This window comes from Poromitra crassiceps, assembly GCF_964638095.1.
Source record: "Poromitra crassiceps genome assembly, chromosome: 1".
NCBI classification, from domain to species: Eukaryota; Metazoa; Chordata; class Actinopteri; order Beryciformes; family Melamphaidae; genus Poromitra; species Poromitra crassiceps.
Window position 1 is genome coordinate 100487412 of NC_139623.1, and position 13214 is coordinate 100500625.

Sequence of the window (13214 nt, forward strand, 5' to 3'; positions counted from 1 at the left end):
CTGGTTAAAACCATCATGATCATATAGTTAGACTGGTTAAAACCATCCTGATCATATAGTTAGACTGGTTAAAACCATCCTGATCATATAGTTAAACTGGTTAAAACCATCATGATCATATAGTTAGACTGGTTAAAACCATCATGATCATATAGTTAAACTGGTTAAAACCATCCTGATCATATAGTTAGACTGGTTAAAACCATCCTGATCATATAGTTAAACTGGTTAAAACCATCATGATCATATAGTTAGACTGGTTAAAACCATCATGATCATATAGTTAGACTGGTTAAAACCATCATGATCATATAGTTAGACTGGTTAAAACCATCCTGATCATATACAGTTAGACTGGTTAAAACCATCCTGATCATATAGTTAGACTGGTTAAAACCATCCTGATCATATAGTTAGACTGGTTAAAACCATCATGATCATATAGTTAGACTGGTTAAAACCATCATGATCATATAGTTAGACTGGTTAAAACCATCATGATCATATAGTTAGACTGGTTAAAACCATCATGATCATATAGTTAGACTGGTTAAAACCATCATGATCATATAGTTAGACTGGTTAAAACCATCCTGATCATATACAGTTAGACTGGTTAAAACCATCCTGATCATATAGTTAGACTGGTTAAAACCATCCTGATCATATAGTTAGACTGGTTAAAACCATCATGATCATATAGTTAGACTGGTTAAAACCATCATGATCATATAGTTAGACTGGTTAAAACCATCATGATCATATAGTTAGACTGGTTAAAACCATCATGATCATATAGTTAGACTGGTTAAAACCATCATGATCATATAGTTAGACTGGTTAAAACCATCATGATCATATAGTTAGACTGGTTAAAACCATCCTGATCATATAGTTAAACTGGTTAAAACCATCCTGATCATATAGTTAAACTGGTTAAAACCATCCTGATCATATAGTTAGACTGGTTAAAACCATCCTGATCATATAGTTAGACTGGTTAAAACCATCATGATCATATAGTTAGACTGGTTAAAACCATCCTGATCATATAGTTAGACTGGTTAAAACCATCATGATCATATAGTTAGACTGGTTAAAACCATCCTGATCATATAGTTAGACTGGTTAAAACCATCCTGATCATATAGTTAAACTGGTTAAAACCATCCTGATCATATAGTTAAACTGGTTAAAACCATCCTGATCATATAGTTAGACTGGTTAAAACCATCCTGATCATATAGTTAGACTGGTTAAAACCATCATGATCATATAGTTAGACTGGTTAAAACCATCCTGATCATATAGTTAGACTGGTTAAAACCATCATGATCATATAGTTAGACTGGTTAAAACCATCCTGATCATATAGTTAAACTGGTTAAAACCATCCTGATCATATAGTTAGACTGGTTAAAACCATCATGATCATACAGTTAGACTGGTTAAAACCATCCTGATCATATAGTTAGACTGGTTAAAACCATCATGATCATATAGTTAGACTGGTTAAAACCATCCTGATCATATAGTTAGACTGGTTAAAACCATCATGATCATATAGTTAGACTGGTTAAAACCATCATGATCATATACAGTTAGACTGGTTAAAACCATCATGATCATATAGTTAGACTGGTTAAAACCATCATGATCATATAGTTAGACTGGTTAAAACCATCATGATCATATAGTTAGACTGGTTAAAACCATCCTGATCATATACAGTTAGACTGGTTAAAACCATCCTGATCATATAGTTAGACTGGTTAAAACCATCCTGATCATATAGTTAGACTGGTTAAAACCATCATGATCATATAGTTAGACTGGTTAAAACCATCATGATCATATAGTTAGACTGGTTAAAACCATCATGATCATATAGTTAGACTGGTTAAAACCATCATGATCATATAGTTAGACTGGTTAAAACCATCATGATCATATAGTTAGACTGGTTAAAACCATCATGATCATATAGTTAGACTGGTTAAAACCATCCTGATCATATAGTTAAACTGGTTAAAACCATCCTGATCATATAGTTAAACTGGTTAAAACCATCCTGATCATATAGTTAGACTGGTTAAAACCATCCTGATCATATAGTTAGACTGGTTAAAACCATCATGATCATATAGTTAGACTGGTTAAAACCATCCTGATCATATAGTTAGACTGGTTAAAACCATCATGATCATATAGTTAGACTGGTTAAAACCATCCTGATCATATAGTTAGACTGGTTAAAACCATCCTGATCATATAGTTAAACTGGTTAAAACCATCCTGATCATATAGTTAAACTGGTTAAAACCATCCTGATCATATAGTTAGACTGGTTAAAACCATCCTGATCATATAGTTAGACTGGTTAAAACCATCATGATCATATAGTTAGACTGGTTAAAACCATCCTGATCATATAGTTAGACTGGTTAAAACCATCATGATCATATAGTTAGACTGGTTAAAACCATCCTGATCATATAGTTAAACTGGTTAAAACCATCCTGATCATATAGTTAGACTGGTTAAAACCATCATGATCATACAGTTAGACTGGTTAAAACCATCCTGATCATATAGTTAGACTGGTTAAAACCATCATGATCATATAGTTAGACTGGTTAAAACCATCCTGATCATATAGTTAGACTGGTTAAAACCATCATGATCATATAGTTAGACTGGTTAAAACCATCCTGATCATATAGTTAAACTGGTTAAAACCATCCTGATCATATAGTTAGACTGGTTAAAACCATCATGATCATATAGTTAGACTGGTTAAAACCATCATGATCATATAGTTAGACTGGTTAAAACCATCCTGATCATATAGTTAAACTGGTTAAAACCATCCTGATCATATAGTTAGACTGGTTAAAACCATCATGATCATACAGTTAGACTGGTTAAAACCATCATGATCATATAGTTAAACTGGTTAAAACCATCATGATCATATAGTTAGACTGGTTAAAACCATCCTGATCATATAGTTAGACTGGTTAAAACCATCATGATCATATAGTTAGACTGGTTAAAACCATCATGATCATATAGTTAGACTGGTTAAAACCATCCTGATCATATAGTTAGACTGGTTAAAACCATCATGATCATATAGTTAGACTGGTTAAAACCATCATGATCATATAGTTAGACTGGTTAAAACCATCATGATCATATAGTTAGACTGGTTAAAACCATCATGATCATATAGTTAGACTGGTTAAAACCATCATGATCATATAGTTAGACTGGTTAAAACCATCATGATCATATAGTTAGACTGGTTAAAACCATCATGATCATATAGTTAGACTGGTTAAAACCATCCTGATCATATAGTTAGACTGGTTAAAACCATCATGATCATATAGTTAGACTGGTTAAAACCATCCTGATCATATAGTTAAACTGGTTAAAACCATCCTGATCATATAGTTAGACTGGTTAAAACCATCATGATCATATAGTTAGACTGGTTAAAACCATCATGATCATATAGTTAGACTGGTTAAAACCATCCTGATCATATAGTTAAACTGGTTAAAACCATCCTGATCATATAGTTAGACTGGTTAAAACCATCATGATCATATAGTTAGACTGGTTAAAACCATCCTGATCATATAGTTAAACTGGTTAAAACCATCCTGATCATATAGTTAGACTGGTTAAAACCATCATGATCATATAGTTAAACTGGTTAAAACCATCATGATCATATAGTTAGACTGGTTAAAACCATCATGATCATATAGTTAAACTGGTTAAAACCATCATGATCATATAGTTAGACTGGTTAAAACCATCCTGATCATATAGTTAGACTGGTTAAAACCATCCTGATCATATAGTTAGACTGGTTAAAACCATCATGATCATATAGTTAGACTGGTTAAAACCATCCTGATCATATAGTTAGACTGGTTAAAACCATCATGATCATATAGTTAGACTGGTTAAAACCATCATGATCATATAGTTAGACTGGTTAAAACCATCATGATCATATAGTTAGACTGGTTAAAACCATCATGATCATATAGTTAGACTGGTTAAAACCATCCTGATCATATAGTTAAACTGGTTAAAACCATCCTGATCATATAGTTAAACTGGTTAAAACCATCCTGATCATATAGTTAAACTGGTTAAAACCATCATGATCATATAGTTAAACTGGTTAAAACCATCATGATCATATAGTTAGACTGGTTAAAACCATCATGATCACAGGACCTTACATTCTGTTTTGCTCCATGGATCAGTCTGGACTTCCAGCCTCCCACATCGATTTCAGTGGGCGGGAGTACTTGCCTTGACAGACAAGTCCTTCAGCCAATCAGCGTCACCAAATCCAGTCAGAGGAATGGTGTTAACATCTTTTCTGCTGAGAAACTCTGCTAGGGCATACTCTTGTTCTTGTTTAATTGTTGCTATTGAGTTTATTTCTTTTTTATTATTATTTTGAGTTTATAACTGCACTTATGGCTGTTTACTCTGCTCATTGCTTCAGGAGACGCCATACTGTTTTGCCAGCGGCATCCATGATTGACCCGGTCACGACGCAGTCCCTGATTGGCCCGGTTAGATCGTCATTTCAGGAAATCAACTTGGGCGGCTGGAAGTCCAGACTGATTCATGGAGGGAAACAGAATGTGAGGTCACGTGACCAGGATGGTTTTTACCAGGCTAATATACGGCCAGAGGAGAATGAATCACCAAAGCAATGTTTTAAGTCATGGATCAAATATTTAATATTACATTTATTATATGGTATTAGCTACATTAGAGAAGCACAGAAAGAGAAAGATTGAAGATGAAGATTCTGTCAAAAGTTAATGCAAAGTTTCTGAACCTGTGCATTGTTAAAATGAAAATCTGCTGCTCTTGTTCTTATCAGAAATAGGCACTTGAGAAGGTCAAAGGCAACTCTTCTGAATCTAAACCAGTGGAACAAGAATAAAAATGTCTTTGTCCAAAGTGACAAGGCTCAGTGCCTACAGTATGTTCATTTCCATCCATTCCCATCAAATGAGATGTAGCGAGGCACAAAAGCAGCCATCAGAAATGTGACGCAGCTTTTATCAAATATATAAAAAGCAGGAAAAAGTCAAGTTAAGTTTGCTAATGGCCTCACCCAATGCTCTAACAGAAGGGAGGGTATTTTCTTGCCAAGCTCTCCAGAACAAACAGGTATGCCTGTGGTTTCTGATAGGGACATCTTCACAATGCAGACACTGAACGGAGCTTGAATGACTTATCGTTTGAAATGAGGAAAAGTAAATATATGTTGCTTGTCAATAATTAGGAATGCCTTGGCTTTTTGTTTCTATATGCAGCAACTATGTATGTTGTTGTCAATGTGCCATTTGGGACTCAGCTGCACTTCAGAGATATAGACGCTGGACATGTTGTCTTCCCTGTATTGTGATATTACAGCCTGGCAGAATACTTTCATGTTAATGGATGAACACCGGCTAACAGTATATCAACTCTCAGGTAGTGTGTATTTATATGTACAATTACTGCATTTAATATGGGCTCTGACATCAAAGATTGTTTTGATGTTATTCCATACAGTAATGCTAGAATTCAATTAATTTCTGTGATTGTCTAAGCAAAATGACACAGAAGGGCAACGCTAAGGCACAACATTCAGCTAAATAGCTTTGAACTACAGATAGTTTCCATTAATTAAACTGGATTGCAAGTTGTTTAATCAATTTCAGAGCCCCACACTGACAATCAACTGCCTGCAGTCGGTCCGTATGTGCGTGTGTATGTGTGCGTGTGCGTGTGAGTGTGAGTGTGTGGTCAAAAAGGAGAAGAAAACGAAAGCATTTGTCTGTTTGCAATGCTACTAGTCGTTCTGGCGTATAGGGTCTCACTAATTAACCTTGACGTTGATAATGTGCTTAATTACTTTATATTGTGATTTAGCTTCTTTGTAGAGGTTATTCCTTCTTTCAGATTGCAGAAATAATCTCACATGCCTCAAAGGTGTTGAGCGGAGATGCCCCAGTGGTGCAGGCAGGCATGTGAGGATAGACCTTATGATTACTGCCACATTGACATCAATGGAAACCATTTGACACCTGGCCCAGAGACAGGGCAGCATCAGGAATAACTTTGATAAAAATAAAAAATGAAAACAAGAAAAAATAAAAAACAAGCACAAGTGGGTGGGGGGAAAGGGGGGGTACGGGACTGATTTCATGTAATTTTGTCCGATCACCACACTGGCCCTGTGTCCGATCAGCCAGAGGACCTCTCATCACCTTTACATTTCTCTGGGCTCATGAAAAGACCAGACACGGGCTTGATTAAAAAAAAAAAAAAAAAAAAAAAAGGCGAAAACGGAGCCAACAAAATAGGGTGGAATGAGGCTCCGATTCTCTGCCTTTTGATATCTGGTGGAGTCACTATGCAACTATTTACTTGCAGTACAATTTGAAGGCGTTTGAATTTGAATTCATGCAGGTGTACAGAGGGAGATACAGTACAGCAAAGGAGGTGAAAGGACTTTTTTTTATTGAAATCATAAAATTCCCAAAACTCCAGTAGTTTCTATAATGATGGCACGTTTACATGTTAAGACAGATAATTTGCATGTAGAGTTTGAATTCATTTTCCCCCATATAAAATAGAATGTATAACAGTTAATGAGATGATCTATAAAATGCCATCCAGTTTAGGTTTGACAAAGGCAGAGGCACTAGAGGAGGAGCTTCATAATTACAATGGTTTGCAATTGACAGTCTCCCAACACTGCATGTAACGGTCCCATTAGTTAGTCCTATTGCAGCATGGTTTATTTATGGAACAATACATCACAAATGACCACAGCACTGAAACTGAGGAAAATCAGCTAAATACACCTTCACTTGGAAATGACATGGGATTGTTCATAGATAACCACACACACACACACACACACACACACACACACACACACACACACACACACACACACACACACACACACACACACACACACACACACACACACACACACACACACACACACACACACACACACACACACACACACACACACACACACACACACACACACACACACACACACACACCTCCCCCTCTCCGTTTGTTTTGTTTTGGGCAGTGAGGATAACACCTGCCTCTTCCGAGTTAATGGTCTTTTTAATTCATGGCTCAAACCCATTTAAAGGCAAACCCTTTCACAATTTGCTTAATTTCTGATGTCATTTCCACCCTATAATTACTGTTCTCTCCCTCATATTTATCAGTGAATGTACCTGCAATGAAAATATAAGACCTTGACACCACTCTTGCAGAATCAAAATAGTATTTAATTTGATGTCTTTGGCCGTCAAACAACATTGTTCGAGGGATGTAATTAGGACAAATTTATCATATTTTTTTTTATTTGGGGGATATTGCTAAGACATGTGGGACCTTTATGATAAGAAGGGGGAAGAAAACATTTGAACACCGCTGCCCAGTATCTCATGCTTATGTGAATGGCTTTCAATCAAATTAATGGTGTAGGGGAGATTGCAGTGGCCATGGTAAAACAGGATGCAGATGTGGCTACAGGGCATCCAGGTAAGGAAGCAGTCATTTCCTAAATACAGCGCACGCACGCACGCACGCACGCACGCACGCACGCACACACACACACACACACACACACACACACACACACACACACACACACAAACACACACACACACACACACACACACACACACACACACACACACACACACACACACACACACACACAGTAGGAATTTGGATCATTGTCACGATGTGTCCCTGCACCGTTCTCTCCCTCCGTTTTCCTCTTTCACCCCTCAACCTTTCTTTTCACCTCAAATCTCATTTTTCTGAATCCTATCTAAGCATGGCTTGCTTAAGTACAGTGTTGTTGACTTATTATGTCTCCTATTTGGGTCATTAACGAGGCAATATGACATGCCAATCATGACACCATGTTGTTTTTGAAATGGCCTCTGCATTGAGTGTTATAGACATAGTTAATCAACACTACACATAATAACAATTATACAAAAAAACATCCCTCCTTGGTTATTATTCTTGTCAATGACCCTCACTGCCTCATCCTATAGTGTAGATAATGAGGTATAGTCCCCACCTTACCTCTACCACCTCATTTGACTGCACTGATCTACAGTATATGCACATGAGGTGGAGTGTGTGCTAGACAACTGCTCCCAGCAGAGTGAAAAATTACTCTTGGGGGACAAACACATTTTTGTGAGGTTGTTCTGGTTCTACGTACAGCCAGATTTTCTGTACACAACCTGCTATACGTTATGTTGTCAAGACAGATTTTCGTTGTTTTTTTTCCTCCTCAGCAAAGGGAAATTAATTGCGGAGAGGGCTGAGAATTTGTTTTCATATTGGCTTGGTAGTGCCGAGTGCCAGGATGGAGGAGGACAGCTGTGGGGGAAGGCTGGCCGACCCGCTGCCTTCTGCCTCTCCCATGCCTTGCTGCACAGAGTCTGTGACAAAACAAGCCTCCAGGAATACTGGGCAAACACTGAGAGCCTCTCTCTGGGATCCGCACTACTTCCTGAGAGCGCCACAGCCAAAATGCTTCACACATCCAACACTGTCTCGCTACTGCTCCATTTGTCTTTTTTCCTCACATCACATTGCTGCGTTGCCTCCATGTCACGTTGCTGTCATGTGAGTTGCATGCTATCAAACACATGGAGTAGTCACTATCACAGCAAAATGCCCTTCAGTCGGTGGCTTTACAAATATGAACACAGAGCGCCAGGCGGTGAGGTGCTGAACTTGCAAACAAACATGTTCTTTTCACACGCTTTAACAACTCACAACAAGGAATAAGGTCAAGCGTGCTGTAAGTGATTCCACCTCTTCTCAATCTGCGTGTGCTCTCACTGTACCAGGCTGTGCAGGCTCAGCCAGCAGAGATGGCGGAGATAGCGGCGACTGAGGAACCATTCTCACACCGCCACAATTACAGAAACCGTCATTACATTGCTCACTCTTAGTCAAATACAGATAGAAGCCGCCAAAAATTATGCGCAGGCTAGGAGGAGAAAGTGGCTCACTTCTGTTTGCTAAATTAATGGCTTCCTAAATGGCTCCAGGCCAGGCAAAGTTAACATTTGCAGTTTCAAAGGTTTTCAGCGCTTGCAATGAGCCATGAAATTACTGCATGCCGTCGAAAATGGCAGCTGATGAAAAGCCCAAGGAGCAGGTCCCACAGGCAGAGGGAGCCTTGGAAGTGAAATCTTAAACACAAAAGTCTCATTTCTGATTCGGATCGTGGTGAAATTCAGAACCAAAACTGAAGAATATACAAGCGCGTGTGCAAAAGCAGGACAGGTTGTGACAAGACAGATGAGGAACAGCTGCTTGTGGCCTGGCGGGCTGGTCGGGCGGCGCGGAGGCAAGGTGAGGACACAGGTTGGGTTGAAGGAGCGTAATGATGATGTTGAGGTGCTCAGCTGCAGCCAAAATGGACTGACCCAAATTAGGTTTGATTAAATCACAGGGGTGACTCTGCAGATACGCAGACATCATTAACATCAAAATGATTATGGCAGGCCATTTTGGTACAGCTGAAACCACCCGCCTCAAACCCACAATTTTATCCTGGAATACTCACTTTTGCATATTGTCTACCAGCATTGCTGAATAAAACTGTAAGCATTTCCCTGTACAATGTTACAAATAGATAAGAATTTAGGCGCTATATTGATTCTACCTTAGCTTTGTTCATTTTGTCTCTGAAGACCTACGCTTATGACAACATAAAGTAAAATTAATGACCACATGCTGCATAAATCATCCAACAGAAACATTTAATATGAGATAATTAGGCTTATAAGAATGCAAAAAACAAACAAACAAACAAAACAAAACATGCAAGTACCAGTATATAATTTCCCTTCAAAATGTTAAGATGATCTATTTTGTTAAATATATTATAAGTGGTGAATTTTGTTTCCCCCGTTCCTCTTGGATAAAAGCATGAGTTGGAGATGAGCAGTTCCTGAAAACCTGCTCTTCCCCTACATATCAACCTGCAATAGAGTCTAGCGGACACTTTCCATAACTTTGACCTATTTTCCAATGTTCGAGTGACCAACCAATTTATGAGCAATTTTGATTCCCCCCCCCAGCAAGAAATGTCATCTTCAGTTTGTTGATATCTGGAAGAGCTGAAGATAATCATTTGATAGTATGGGTATCTGAATTAATGACAGATACCTTTAGGCCAAAAATACTCATGTTGGAATGTGCAATCTACTTAGCTCCAATTCAACCATAGGCATGATGTCATTTCTAATGTTTAACTCATTTTGGTCATTATTTGGTCGAAAAACGGGTGACGCCCTCTGCAAAGACACCATCTATTACTGCTAATAGAATTTTAGAGTATGTTTATCTCGCTGTTCATGTATTAATGACATTTAAATATGTTATGCCTCTACCATAAAACATTAAATACTCTATTGTTAGGTCAAATTTGGAGTGAGAGAGAAGTGATGGCTGTTTATAAATGAGTGCTTAATTAATTAAAGAATGCATTACATTTTAATGTGAATTGTTAACTCTCAGTGTAGCCTCATTAATACGTGCCCCTTGGGGATTTCAATGCTATCATCTCACCAGCAACCTGCTGGCTGCATGTCCTATGGCTATTTCATGCTGCTGTAGATTGATAGTTGACAAAGTAATTAATCATTAAGGAAGAACTACCATCATGTGCAGTAGGAGGAGAAGGAATGCTCTTTTGATTTCTCAACATCGATGGGCTAATGCTGGATTTTAACCCATTTCAAATAGTAAAAGGAAAGTGTGGTTTTCATGTTCTTGGGGACAACCGAAAGCATCATGACAAAATAATCATTTACTTGTTTTTGACTATATTTATGAATACATCAATTATACAGTAATTGCTGTTCTATGCACACAGAAGAAATGTAAATGATCCTAAATGTATTATTATTAGTTTATTTGGAAGGCAAATGATTTATGAATTGAAGGCCAAGGATGATTATTCCATTGTTTTCTCCAGTATATATTCCCTGACTGGTTATACATTAAAACATTGATCTTGTAGGGAGGCCCTCACAGCGTGCAAAAACATGTTAACATGAACACAACAATGCCATGTCGACTGGCCAAAGGGCATACAAGTCCCTGCGCCAAAAGAATAGTGTTGTTTAAAGCTTCTCCCTGAACCCAGTAGCTCTGAAGCCGCCATTTTCTCTCCTTTCGCTCCTAATTACCATAGCCTCTCCAGAAAGTCCTCTGTTGCTCCATCTGTCCCCTCAGCCACTGACAGAGATGCTCTAATCACCTCGCATAGCAGGGCTCGCATGGGAAAAGACTACACAACCGCCATACTGTCTCAGATATAGAGCCGCGACTGGATGCCAATGCCTCACAGGGGGGTAGGCTATAAACACTGGCCGCAGCCTTGTATGGGATATGTTCAGTGATGTGCGCTGAAAAGCAGCCATTTCATGTTACAGATCTCCCACACAGTGCGACAACGCTGACGCCAAACAGGGCTTTGTAGGAAGTGGATGGAACATATGCCGAGTGTGCGGACAGTCCATCAGTAGCCCACATCAAAATGACACTGGAGGGACGAGGCTGGGGCTTTTTGGAAGGAGAGTGCAGGTTTACGTTGAGCCACATATGGACATATGGAATATAGCACAAAACGCATTTCTTCTAGCTCTTGGGGGGAGAACTAACAACGGCGCTATTGATATTTTAATTTTAAATCATTCATATAAGGAAAACAGATCTGTTGTCACTAATTGGAGAGAGAGAGAGAGAGAAGAGCGAAAGAGGGAGAGCAACTTATAATTTGAAATCGAAAAATGTTATTTTAAAACCGTCTAGATGTTTCATAAAGACATGCCTCTACTAATGCATACATTATTTAATCTTACTCTGTATGCCTTGTAGCTTGATATCTCGCCTTCCTTGCATTCAACCAGCAAACCTACATTGTATGTCTTTCTTGTTTTTTTTTTATTATTTGTATCTGTTGCACTTTGTATTGCACCGTGCTCTGTAGCAGCTGTATTTGTACTTCTTGTTTTCCATATTTTAGTGTTTTCTAATCTGTGAAGCACTTTGGTCGGCTTCTAGTCGTCTAAATGTGCTCTATAAATAAAGTTGACTTGACTTGACTTGCATTGCATTCGATTGTTAGTCTCATCCAGGTTGACACCTCCTGACTCCTCATTTTTGCTTTATCCCTTCTCAACAGCTTTCATGTGTTCCTTTGTGGGCCACTGCAAGTTCTTCTCTCAAACTTTTCCAAAGCATGAAGAAGAGAAACTTTCCGGGTCTGCCAGAAAGCCTTCTCATCTTGGCGGACGAGCAGCCGAGGGAACTCTCAAACGATGACAGCCATGGTGAAAGGGCAGATAAGCCCGTGTGGCTTTGCCTCTGATTGTATGTTCATCTCATTCTGATCCGGCCGCGATTCTAAGCCCCTGTCTCGCAGTCCTCACTCTCCCAGCAGTTGATCTTCTGCATGTCATTGAAATGGTCTTATAGTTGATCCAGGAGACAGGGGGAAAGTGGCTGTTTGTCACCCAACTTCCGCCTTGGCAGAAATGGCTGCAATTTTTTTTTCTCTTTATAATGTGACTGCCTGACCAGTGGCATTCATTTTCATAGTTTGTTCTACTGTAGGCCTAGTGATGATTAAAAAACGCATGCAGGAAAAGCCATAAAACATGTTTACACTGTAAATAAACAGCTATTGATGATGTACCTTGCATTTCTAGACCCATTTTGTTGTTTGTTGGTGTATTTTATATTATACTGTAACTGGTCAAACGTAGACGCTGTGATGTCATGCTGAGATATTTCCAGTGAAGCTTCAATGATGTTTGATGGCCGAAAACATTTCAGCAATCTAAAACATCAGTGGTAAACATCAGGTTTTTGGTGTCAGTCAATGAAAGATCAAAGAGCAAGAGCTTCTTTCTAGACCGTTTTGCATCGGCATTCAATGATCAACAATCATACAGGTAGGAATCCCTCATAAAAGTGGAAGAGATACCAATTTCTCCTCAATAGGCCAGAATGCAATACAAATACGAGGCATGTTGCATTCTGAGTAAGGGACGAGACTCAGGTTTTCCTGCTCTTGCTTTGCTATCACTATCGTT